This window comes from Lathyrus oleraceus, chromosome 4 (assembly GCF_024323335.1).
Source record: "Lathyrus oleraceus cultivar Zhongwan6 chromosome 4, CAAS_Psat_ZW6_1.0, whole genome shotgun sequence".
NCBI classification, from domain to species: domain Eukaryota; kingdom Viridiplantae; phylum Streptophyta; class Magnoliopsida; order Fabales; family Fabaceae; genus Lathyrus; species Lathyrus oleraceus.
The window spans coordinates 136,327,022-136,339,840 of NC_066582.1; positions in this window are offsets into that span (position 1 = coordinate 136,327,022).

Here is a 12,819-nt window from a genome sequence, read left to right on the forward strand (position 1 = left end):
TCTAAACTAAATGAAGCTCTATGGGCATATAGGACAGCCTACAAGACCCCAATAGGGACCACACCCTTTAAATTAGTTTATGGTAAATCATGTCATCTCCCTTTAGAGTTAGAACACAAAGTTTATTGGGAAATTAAGACCCTAAATCTAAATTATACTTCCGCAGGCGAGAAGTGAATTCTAGACATTCACGAATTGGAAGAACTTAGACTAGACGCCTATGAGAATGCCAAGATATACAAAGAACGAACTAAAAAATGGCACGATAAACGCATATATAAGAAAGACTTTAATGTCGGCGACGTAGTGTTACTATTTAATTCAAGACTTAAGCTTTTTCCGGGAAAACTTAAATCTAGGTGGTCAGGTCCTTTCGAAATTACTAAAGTTTTTAGAAGCGGTGCGATAGAAATCAAGGGTAGAAATAGTGAATCGTTCATTGTAAACGGGAAGAGATTAAAGAATTATCATAATATTGACAATAGAGACTATTCAAATTGTCTAAGACTTATAGAGCTGTCCGCTCAACCCCAAAACTGATATATCGCGACGTTATTGTCGAACTTACGATATTAAACAAAGTGCTTGGTGGGAGACAACCCGCCTCTTTTTAATTTGTTATTGATTTTGTTATTTTTATGTTTTGCATTTTATAGGTTTTCTTTCTTTTATTATTACTTTTATTTTTGCTCCCTTTCCTTGATTCTATGCAGTAATGTACTTGTTGTTTTTCGTTACTAACTTAGTAATATTGGCTACTGATTAACAGGCAAACTTAAAACTAGTTAGTAACTAATTTTCATCATGCAACAAGTAGATACAGTTTTCAGAGACAGAGTTCAGAGAAGGCGTTATGATTATTTAGCTTAGAAGGATATGGATTTATCCATATATTATGATGGACCTGCCATGGATAGGCTAGGTATCCACAATAGTATCTTGTTTTTGTTTAACCAACTAGGTTGGGAGAATACTGCTACTAAGAGAAGGTATGTCACATACCGTGAGCTTACCCTAGAATTCATTAGCTCCCTAATTTACATACCCGAGCATGGTTACAGACTCAACAAAGGGTTGATTTCCTTTAGGCTGTTTGGTATTGATTTCACTTATAACCGTAGAGACCTTGCTGACCTTCTAGGATTTCCTAGTGGCCCATTTGTATTCACTACCCGCTAGGAGGAATTAATCAATGACATTGACTTGGATTACTTTTGGGGTAGTTTAACTGGAGATCACCACCCTGACCCGCACCATATGCACTCTGATGCGATACACAACCCTGCTATCCGCTACTTCCAAAAAATACTAGCCCACACCCTATTTGGAAAAGAAGAGAACAACACCTTAGTGTCAATCGATGGACTTTTCATCTTACTCTGTGTCGACCAAGGCCGACATGTAAATGTTGTAACATTCATGATGGAAATATTTGTTTACCTTGCACAGGACAATCGTGCCCCAATCCTAATAGGCGACCTAGTAACCATGATAGTTGATGCTATTGGACTTAGACACCCACTTAACAAGTGTACACCTTTTGGACCCATCCGACCCATGGATATTGACTTTTGCTTCGAACGAAGAATTTTAGGAAACCTTGGACCAGACGCTTTTGACTACCTAATTAATAATGAAGTTGTCCAGCTATTTACCTTACCAAACCATGAGAGAACGAGTGTTCATGACCGTAACAATTGGCTATATGATTTAGATGAAAATCACATTGCTCCACCATCACCTCCTGAGACACCACCTATTTATGAGTATTTTGATGACCCTATCTCTGTTGATGAATCTGACCCTGAAACCCCTCCAAACTACTATAATCTGAATGAACCAGAAATTCCATCTTATGCCGAAAATCTGACCACAATTCTTACCCGTTTGGATGGTTTCCGTACTGAAATTACTAATGTGAAAGATGAACTAAAAAGCATGCGCCTTGATGTCTTAGGCTTAATGGATGTCACCGTCGAATAGTTTGATCACTTGAACCAGGCTGTAGCTTCTTTGGGACAGTACCGTGGCTAAATACATCGATCACTGAATTTTCCTACTCACATTAAAGCAATGAGGACACTGCTTTGTTTTAGTGTGGGGAGGGAGCACTTTACTGCTATTATTATTTTAATGCTTACTGTTACTTTTAACTTTAGTCTTTACATTTAATATAAATGACAATTGTTATTCCTTACTTTTATGAATTTTTTTTCTATGATCAATTCTGTTCAATTTTGTTACTTTTATTGTTGTTACTGTCTTGTTATTTTGTTTCCATACTGCTTGTTGAAAGTGTATATTTCGTGTCGGGTTTTTGTTATCGTATCCACAGGGATTGTAAGATATCACCGCCGTTCGATGGTTGTATTAATCTTAGCTCAATGTAACAATAGGGTTTTGGTTTTAATCAAGTTATCTTGCATAAAAAGTAATAAATTGCGGTAAAAGTTTTGGTTTGAATAAATGAGAAATATTGCCAAAGTTAGGTTTCAATGATCACTTTGCATGTATTTGCTCGGTCAACAATCTTATAAACTCCTTTAGATGATAAATCATTTCACAAAGTCCTCTCAATATGTTTCTCTCGAACACACATTGTGAGTTTTGCCATTTTGATCCATTGTTTCTCTCGAACACAATCTATCAAAATGACAACTTTTTTGGTTCAACCTTATGGTGAACAAAATCATTCATTACTATCTCTAGCTAACAAACAAGTTTGGATGAAAACCTAGGTCAAGAGTCGGTAAACATCTCTCGATCATAAACCAACACAAAGAGTTTTAAATAGAAACAAAGTTTTCATCATATATTTACCATTAAAGAGTTTACATATGAGGATCCTTACATTTACACACAAAGCTAGTAATCACCTACATCTAACCTTGACAAATGGATGACTTAGCTACTCATTTTCATGGTAGCTTGGTCGGCAAGTAAGGAAAGAAGGTTGATCAACATCCAAGTCGGATAATCGAAGTTGGATGGGAATCCACCTTCTTTTTGTAGAAGATGGTTCTAAGATGAAGAGAAATGAAAATTAGGGCATAAAAGCTCCCAAGAACAATGCTGTAAAAATATCTAACAAAAGTACAAAAGTGGAAAAATGAGGTAAAACTAGGTATGGTGCTCAAAAGTGGCACCTGCTACTTATAGACCTCTGCTGGGCTGTCATGCTCGCTAGGCGAGCAGAATGGCTCGCCTAGCGAGGGTCTAATATGGGCACATAAGGCACCTGCGCCCAGAGAAACAGGGTCAGCTGAACTGTCATGTTCGCCTAGCGAACATACCTTCGCCCAGCGAAGGACACGCTTCAACCTTCGCCCCAGCGAGGTTGATAGGTTTTGCTACTGGAATGCTCGCTGGGGACTCGCTAGAGCTTCGCCTAGCGAGTGAGTGCTGGCTGCGCTTTTCACCAAAACAGAACGAACTCGCTACCACCTTCGCTGTCAGCTCGCCTGGCGAATTTATTGACAATTTACTGGAGCTTTTCGCTTGGCGCTCGCCTAGCGAACCAGTGCTTCGCCACAGCCCTCGCCTAGCGAGCAGGCTGATGAATGCTTGTTTGCTTTGGTTCCTTTGCCAACTTTCTTGTGTCTTCAATTTCAATTATTTCATGCCTTCTTTCTGCACAATAACACACAAATCAAAGGCACCAAGCTTGTTTATCAATGTAATGCATTTCATCAAAAACCAAGGTGATTTAAAGTGGAAAAATGAGGTAAAACTAGGTATGGTGCTCAAAAGTGGCACCTGCTACTTATAGACCTCTGCTGGGCTGTCATGCTCGCTAGGCGAGCAGAATGGCTCGCCTAGCGAGGGTCTAATATGGGCACATAAGGCACCTGCGCCCAGAGAAACAGGGTCAGCTGAACTGTCATGTTCGCCTAGCGAACATACCTTCGCCCAGCGAAGGACACGCTTCAACCTTCGCCCCAGCGAGGTTGAGAGGTTTCGCTACTGGAATGCTCGCTGGGGACTCGCCAGAGCTTCGCCTAGCGAGTGAGTGCTGGATGCGCTTTTCACCAAAACAGAACGAACTCGCTACCACCTTCGCTGTCAGCTCGCCTGGCGAATTTATTGACAATTTACTGGAGCTTTTCGCTTGGCGCTCGCCTAGCGAACCAGTGCTTCGCCACAGCCCTCGCCTAGCGAGCAGGCTGATGAATGCTTGTTTGCTTTGGTTCCTTTGCCAACTTTCTTGTGTCTTCAATTTCAATTATTTCATGCCTTCTTTCTGCACAATAACACACAAATCAAAGGCACCAAGCTTGTTTATCAATGTAATGCATTTCATCAAAAACCAAGGTGATTTTGACAATTTTAGCAGGGAAATAGAGTGAAAGATGCCCACATATGATAGCTCAATTAAGCACTTTTGGGCATCTAACAACTCTCCCCAACTAGATTCTTGCTTGTCCTCAAGCAAAGTATGCCTCTTGAAGGACAAGAGGATTTGCTTTAAGAAAATGGTTTCTCCGAAGTTGGATAAACGGCTCAAACACAAGCGAAATCAGCAAATACAAGTTTCCAACGGTTTGAATAAAATAATACACAAGAACTAAAACTTAAATAGCAATGCAAAATATTTATCTATCTACAACAGTACTATTCTGAATGAATCATCCTATCTCTCCTCTTCGAATAAGGAATGAAGATTTTACGCGTTTGCAACCGCGGGATTAATCTCACTCTCTAACAAACAATGAAGAAATCAAATAGATTCATACAATGTCTAACAATTATAAATGGTACTGTGGAAGCATAAAGATCACTAAGGGCTTTTCGGTTGAAGCTTGGTTAGGTTAACAAACAAGGGTCATTTCTAAGGCCATTGAAACGAAAGTGCCGATGCAAAAGAGACATTAACAGTATTATTCACACTACTCGACTTTGTTTCATTTGTTTCTTATTTGAAACCTTCACAACACATATTCCACAACTCAATTTTTATTTTTCAGTATTTTTCTTCCAAGCAAGCATTCATTTTCATTCTTTTTATTTTTGTTCTTTTCTTTCACATCATATATACAAAACAGATGTTTCTTTTCTATATTTTCTATACATATATTTTTCTATGCTTGCTCGGTTTTTCTTTTCTTTTTCAAGAGTTGTGGTACTTACCGATTCTTTTTCGTTCTCCCCAACTTATTTCTTACTCACCCTAAGTGAATGCTCTTAACTTTTTACGGCAAAAGAACAATAATCAAGATTTTCCGGGTTGTAAAAAAAAGATTTTTGAGATCTCGCTTTATTTCAAGCCGAGATTCAACTGTTTAAGCTCAAAGGGGTTAACAAATACTCTCTCTGCTCACAGGTAAGTTGTTTTTGGATGTAGTTGTGCTCAAAAGAAAACAAGTGCCTTGATCATTTCTAATTGCTTCCACAATTTCACAATAATAAAAGACAAAGCATGAATCTCATGAATCAACAAAACTTATTAGAATCCAGCATTTGAGTGTACAATGGAGGTTTCCTCACAATTTGTGGTTTTAAGTTCTAGATGAAACATTCATTCAATTATGTTGCAAAAAGACAATATTCAATTTACCAAAAAGAGTAGAGTTCCTAATGCATTCTAAAATTCTAGCTGAAGGTAACCATGTACCTTAGCTTCATTCACTTGTTTATTCTTATCATTGCCATCCAAGCTCGGATGCACCTTCATTGGGTACTTCTTGAGGAGCAACCAATCTAGAAGGGTTTGCCACTCAATCAACCAAAAATTTATTAAACACACAAAATTAAAAACATAAATAAATAACATTAACTGAAAATATAAATTTGTTCATGGGGGACAAAACACCCCAATAGTACAACACCAAAATCAAGATACAAAATCCGAAAATACAAATAGAAATGACATAAAAACTAAAAAAAATACAAAAACTTAACCCACTAAGGGCTCTGGACTCCTCCTCGCTACCGGCCTCAGAACCGGTAGCCTCATCATCAACATCATCATCATCAGCATCAGCGTCCACCCCCTCACTATACACTGGCGTGTCCACAGGCCAGTTGGAGTGAAGCAGAAACTGCTCATGCGTCATCAAAGCATGGGCACCACTTCCTTGCAGCTGCAACCGCTGCATAGAGTCGTGCATATCCAACATGGCTCTCTGGGATGCCGCCATCCATTCCAAACTGTAATTGCACACAACTCGAACGTACGGATCAAGTCTAGGAGTAGAAGTACCAGGACCATCAGAAGCCCGAGTACTTCCCGAGGCTGTACTGCCACCGGTAGTCTTTACTCTACAATATTTGGCCACATACCGATCATCGATAGGTGACGGGATCCTTACCTGCCCACGAGACGGAAGTCTCACCCTTGCCTGAACGCATAAACTCATGATCAAACACGGGAAAGCTAGGGGACAATTAACACGAGCCCCCGACTTAAGCCCGCTCTCGACCACGGACTTCAGCTCATTTGCGATGATCCTCGCCACATCGATCTCGACATTGGTGAGGATGGAATGGACCAAATGTGCCACTGGGATAGGCACAGTAGAGGTGTGTGATTTAGGCTGGATGTTGGTCAAAACCAAGAGCAGTATCAGTTGAGCCATGGGAGTCATGTCCTCCCGGTGATACCTCATTGGAACCCCAGATGGGTTCAGCTCAACCGATTTCCCTGGTAAAAGCAGGGCGGCAGTAATGGCAGGAACATCACGGTGAAGCCGTAGGTCTGTGTGGTATTGGTCTCTCTCTTCAGCTCCCAGCTGGAGCGGTTCCCCAAGGATTCGGTTGATGGCATCCCGATCAAATGCAATTGGACGCCCGGCCACTTTAGATACCCAAGTAAAGGGCTCGTCGTCATCGGGCAGGCGTTAGCATAAAATTCACGCACTGTAGCTATGTCGTAATGCTCTAAGGGATTAATCAACCGATCCCAATTCTTCGCGTCAATCAACCCGGCAAAATTTCTGTAAGTGCCCTGTGGGTTGATTAGAAATCGCTTCTCTGGAAGTATTTTCCGCTTCTCCAGAGCGATGTATCTGGCAGCCTGCTTCGGGCCGACAAACTTGTCTTGGTCAAACTGGATAGGCACTGTCCGAGAAGTAGTCGCTCCCTTTCTTTTCTTACCCGCTCCAGACCTTGACTCCATTCTGCAAAATATGAGAGGAAACAACACACACCAAACAAACAGATTAGACATCAAAGCATAATTTAAAAGACTGCCATGCTCGCTGCTGCTTCGCCTAGCGAAGTGGCAGCGAACGCTCGCCCCAGGCTCGCCTAGCGAGTGCTAACGAACCTTACGGGTTTTGGGGTTTTTCAGCATGTTCAGAGATTCTCCCCCAAAACCCATACTCAATTGGTTCCCACATTAGAACCTAATGATTTCTCAAGCAAATAATCGTTCTATGCTATTGGGGATTACCTATTTGCATGCAAAACCTAAAAATCCCCAATTCCTAAACCTAAAATCCCAATTTGCAAAACCCTAAATACCACATGCAAAGCTAAAGTTTCCCATACTCCACTCATCCTAATTGCTATTCATATTGGAAATTTAGAATTCAAACAACAAGAAAAATGTAGTAAGGCAAACCTTAGTTACACGGATTCGGAAATGTGAAGAGAGTAGAGTTTGCAAATGACCGAATAGAGCAAGTGTTGGTGATAGAGATGCAAATGAGAGAGTGTGAAGAGCTTATCAAAAATTCCTCAGCAGAGCCGTACAGAAATTTTTTGAGTTTGGGGCAAAATGGTTGCCCTGCTGAGATTTAAATACAAACTGTCATGCAGCGCTCGCTGCTGCCTCGCCTAGCGAGCAGCTTGCGAACCTGCTCGCTCTGCCTCGCCTAGCGAGATGCTAGCGAGCATGACAGCAAGTGCTTTTTTCAAATGCAGCACTTGCAAGTTTATCCAGAACAGTTTTATCATAAGGTAACCCAACACAACACAACACAAAAACAGTAAATACTTACAATGTTGGGGTGCCTGCCAACAAGCGCTTGTTTAACGTCGGTTAAGCTCGACGGTGCGATGCTCACAGAGGAGCATCGAGCGGTAGAGCACAGCTCTCGCGATCCACATGACCGCCGAGATAAATTTTCAATCGTTGGCCATTCACTGTCCAACTATCTTTCTGGTCTATGTCTTCAATGACAATAGCCCCATATTCCTTTACTTCTTTCACCCGAAATGGCCCCGACCATTTTGATTTCAACTTCCCGGGAAACAATTTCAACCGGGAGTTGAACAATAGGACCAATTGTCCGGGCACAAATTCTTTGTTACGGAGCTTCTTGTCGTGATACTTCTTTGCCTTTTCCTTGTACAACCAACTTGAGTGGTATGCGGCATTGCGCATCTCCTCCAACTCTAGTAGTTGCACTTTCCTTTTGTTACCGGCCAACTCATGTTCAAAATTTAAAAACTTTAGGGCCCACAAGGCCTTGTGCTCCAATTCAACCGGCAAATGGCAAGTTTTACCAAATACCAATTGAAAGGGAGTTAGGCCAATTGGAGCTTTAAAGGCCGTACGGTAGGCCCATAATGCTTCGTCCAATTTTTGGGACCACTCCTTTTTTGAATTAGACACGGTTTTTTCGAGGATTCTCTTAATCTCTCGATTAGAGACCTCAGCTTGCCCGTTAGCCTGAGGGTGGTACGGAGTTGTCACCCTATGCGATACACCGTAATGTTTTAAAATAGTTTCCAAAGGTGCATTACAAAAGTGTGACCCTCCATCACTTATCAACACTCGGGGGGTTCCGAAACGGGAGAATATGTTTTTCTTCAAAAAATTTATCACCGTTTTGGCATCCGCCCGAGGTGAGGCGATCGCCTCAACCCACTTAGAGACATAATCAACAGTGACAAGCATGTACTCATTCCCATAAGAGGGTGGGAAAGGTCCTACAAAATCTATGCCCCAACAATCAAATACTTCCACTTCTTGGATATTTTGGAGAGGCATCTCATCTCTCTTACCTATCCCACCGCTTCTTTGACAACTGTCACAACTTTGCGCATGGGTATGTGCGTCTTTGAAAATAGTTGGCCAATAAAATCCCGATTGAAGAATTTTAGTGGCCGTTCTAACCCCATTATAATGTCCGCCATAAGGCGAGTTGTGACAATGCCAAAGGATGCTCTGGGCTTCATCACCAGTTACGCATCTCCTTAATAGGTTATCACTACCCAACTTAAACAAGTATGGGTCATCCCAAACATAATACTTCGCATCCGAAAGGAACTTCCTTTTTTGGTTCGAAGTTAGGTCGGCAGGCACAAAACCACTAGCCTTGTGGTTCGCAAAGTCTGCAAACCACGGCCTAACTTGAACCTTAAACAATTTTTCATCAGGAAATTCTTCCCGGATTTCCTTTTCAGACGCGGTAACCTCCACGTTCACTAATCGGGATAAATGATCCGCTACCAAGTTTTCCGACCCCTTCTTGTCTTTGATTTCCACATCGAATTCTTGTAACAAGAGGATCCAACGGATGAGCCTTTGCTTCGAATCCGGTTTGGTTAGCAGATATTTAATCGCCGCGTGGTCGGTATACATAACGACTTTAGACCCTATAAGATAAGACCTAAACTTCTCTAGCGCATACACTATTGCAAGTAGTTCTTTTTCCGTTGTGGCATAATTTATTTGAGCCTCGTTAAGAACCTTACTCGCATAATGTATCGCATGGAAAGTTTTGTCTTTTCTTTGGCCAAGTACCACTCCAACAGCATAGTCACTCGCGTCACACATTAGTTCAAAATTTTCATTCCAATCGGGAGCGACTATTATTGGAGCGGTAACCAATTTTTCTTTTAAAACCTCAAAAGCTTGCAAACAATCTTCGGTGAAGAGAAATACCTGGTCCTTGGCGAGCAAATTGCTTAAAGGCTTAGCCACCTTTGAGAAGTCCTTGATAAAGCGCCGGTAGAACCCCGCGTGCCCCAAAAAGCTACGGATGCCCTTCACATTCACCGGAGGGGTAATTTTTCAATTACTTCAACCTTAGCTCTATCCACTTCAAGCCCCCTTCTAGAGACTTTGTGGCCTAGCACGATCCCCTCGGTCACCATGAAGTGACACTTCTCCCAATTAAGCACCAAATTGGTTTTCACACATCTTTCCAACACCGTCTTCAAATTTGCCAAGCATAGACTAAACGTCCCACCAAATACCGAGAAGTCATCCATGAAGACTTCCATTGTTTTCTCTATTAGATCGGCAAAAATGGCTTCGACACATCGTTGGAAGGTCGCCGGTGCATTGCACAGCCCAAAGGGCATTTTTCGGTATGCGAACACTCCAAACGGACACGTGAAAGCCGTCTTCTCATGATCAACCGGGTCAACCGCAATTTGGTTATACCCGGAGTAGCCGTCCAAAAAACAATAGTATTGTTGGCCCGATAGTCTTTCGAGCATTTGATCCATAAATGGGAGTGGAAAATGGTCCTTTCGAGTCGCGGTATTCAACCGCCGATAATCAATACACATTCTCCACCCCGTGGCAACTTTAGTCAGGATCAATTCGCCTTTGTCATTTCGGATTACGGTGATTCCACTCTTCTTCGGAACAACGTGCACAGGACTAACCCACGGACTATCCGAGATCGGGTAAATCATTCCCGCATCCAATAGCTTCACCACTTCCTTTCTTACAACCTCCTTCATCGTAGGATTTAAGCGGCGTTGTGGTTGAGCCACCGGCTTAAAATCCTCCTCCATCAAAATCTTGTGCATACAATAGGATGGACTAATTCCTTTTAGATCGGAAAGAGTCCAACCCATAGCTTCTTGATTGGTTTTTAGCACAATGATTAGACGGGCTTCTTCTTCTTTTGTCAAAAGGTTGCTTATGATGACCGGCTTTGCCTCGGTCTCATCTAGAAACACATACTTCAAAGTCGAAGGTAACACTTTTAATTCAATTGGCGCTTTTTCGTCAATGACCTCCTTCTTCAAGTTTTCCTCCTCTACTTCCCATGGTTGTAGGTCGTCGAAACTATCAAGTTCCTTTAAGCATTCCTCAAGAGCTAGCTCTTCTTCAACAGTGAAAACCTCCAATGAGTCGTCAAGAGCTAACTCCATAGGAGATATCTCATGAATATGCTTTGAAACCTCCATAATAGCGTCTTCGATCACATCGATGCGAAAGCTATCATTTCTATCTTTGGAATGCTTCATTGCCTCGAATAGATCGAATGTCACTTCCTCATTTTGAACTCTCACCTTCATTAAACCGTCATCAACATCTATCATCATTCGCGCGGTCTTCATGAAAGGTCGGCCCAAGATGAGCGGAGCATCATCATCTTCCTCCATATCAATAACAATAAAATCAACCGGGAAAAAGAATTTGTCGACCTTCACCAAAACATCTTGGGCTACGCCATGAGGATGGATCGTCGACTTATCCGCCAATTGCAGCGTCATTCGGATGAACTTAATCTCAATGTTGCCAAGCCTCTTGATAATTGACAAAGGTATAAGATTAATGCTCGACCCCAAGTCAATAAGTCCCTTCCCGACATACACGTCACCAATTTTAACCGGCAATGTAACTCTTCCCGGATCAACCTCTTTCTTAGGAAGCGTCCTTTGAATAATGGCACTACAGCTCGCATCAAGGACGATGGTCTCCGGTTCCGTATACCTCCGCTTTTTGGTTAGTATGTCCTTCATGAATTTGGCATACTTAGGCATTTGTTCCAAGGCTTCGGCAAACGGAATGTTGATTTGCAACTGTTTAAAAATATCCATGAACCGGGCGTAATGCCGTTCATTCTCCCTTTTGGACGGAGCATGAGGATAAGGAAGATTTTGGATTGGAGTAGCGCTCACTACCTCCTTTCCCTTTGCAATTCTAGCACTCTTCCATCTAGGCTTTTTCACTACCTCCCTTATTACCTCATCACTTGTATTTTTTTCCATCTCCACACTTTTTTCTTTTTCAACTTCACCATTATGTTTATTCTTTTCAACTTCTTCACCCTCACTCCACTCTCCTACTTCACCATCAACATTTTCCTCCAATATTTCCTCCTCAATTTCTTTCTCTTTCTCTCTTTGTTCACTCTCAACTCTTTTTTTATTCTCACTACCCAACTCCCTCCCACTTCTCGTCATGATCGCCTTACAATGTGCATTAGGATTTGTTTGCGTGTTTGCCGAAAAGGAAGGACCGGTTTGTTGTTCCGCGAGTTGCTTGGCAAGTTGCCCAACTTGAGTCTCAAGATTTTTTATGGCCGCGTCATTGCTCTTTTGGTTAGCCATTGACATTTGCATGAATTGCGTCAATGTCTCTTCCAATTTAGAAGTTACGACCGGCGGTTGTTGAGGTTGAGGTTGATAAGGATTTTGGGGAGGGTTTTGACGGCTAGAAGAACCACCTCCATAACCTTGGTTATGGTAATAGTTACTCCTAGGTTGGAACCCTTGGTTCCCTTGGAATTGTTGTTGTTGATTTTGAGGGTGCGGTTGATAAGGTTGTTGTTGTTGTTGTTGTCTCGGTTGATAGTCCCTTTGATTGGCCATGTAGTTTACTTCGTCAAAACCGGGAGGTGGACAAAATCCGGTGTCATGTTCACCTTTACAAAGTTCACAACAAGCTATTTGTTTAGCTTTTGACGGTTCTCTTAACTCTTTGATTTGTTGCGTTAAGAGTTCCACTTGTTGTGAGATGAGCTTGTTTTGGGCAAGGATGGCATCATTCGTCCCTAGCTCAAGCACTCCCGCCTTCTTCAAAGAATTTCCTCGACTTTGACTCTGAAGATCATTCAAAGCCATTCGATTTATAATGTTCGTGGCTTCTTTGGCACTTTTTGACAATAAAGAGCCACCCGAGGTAGC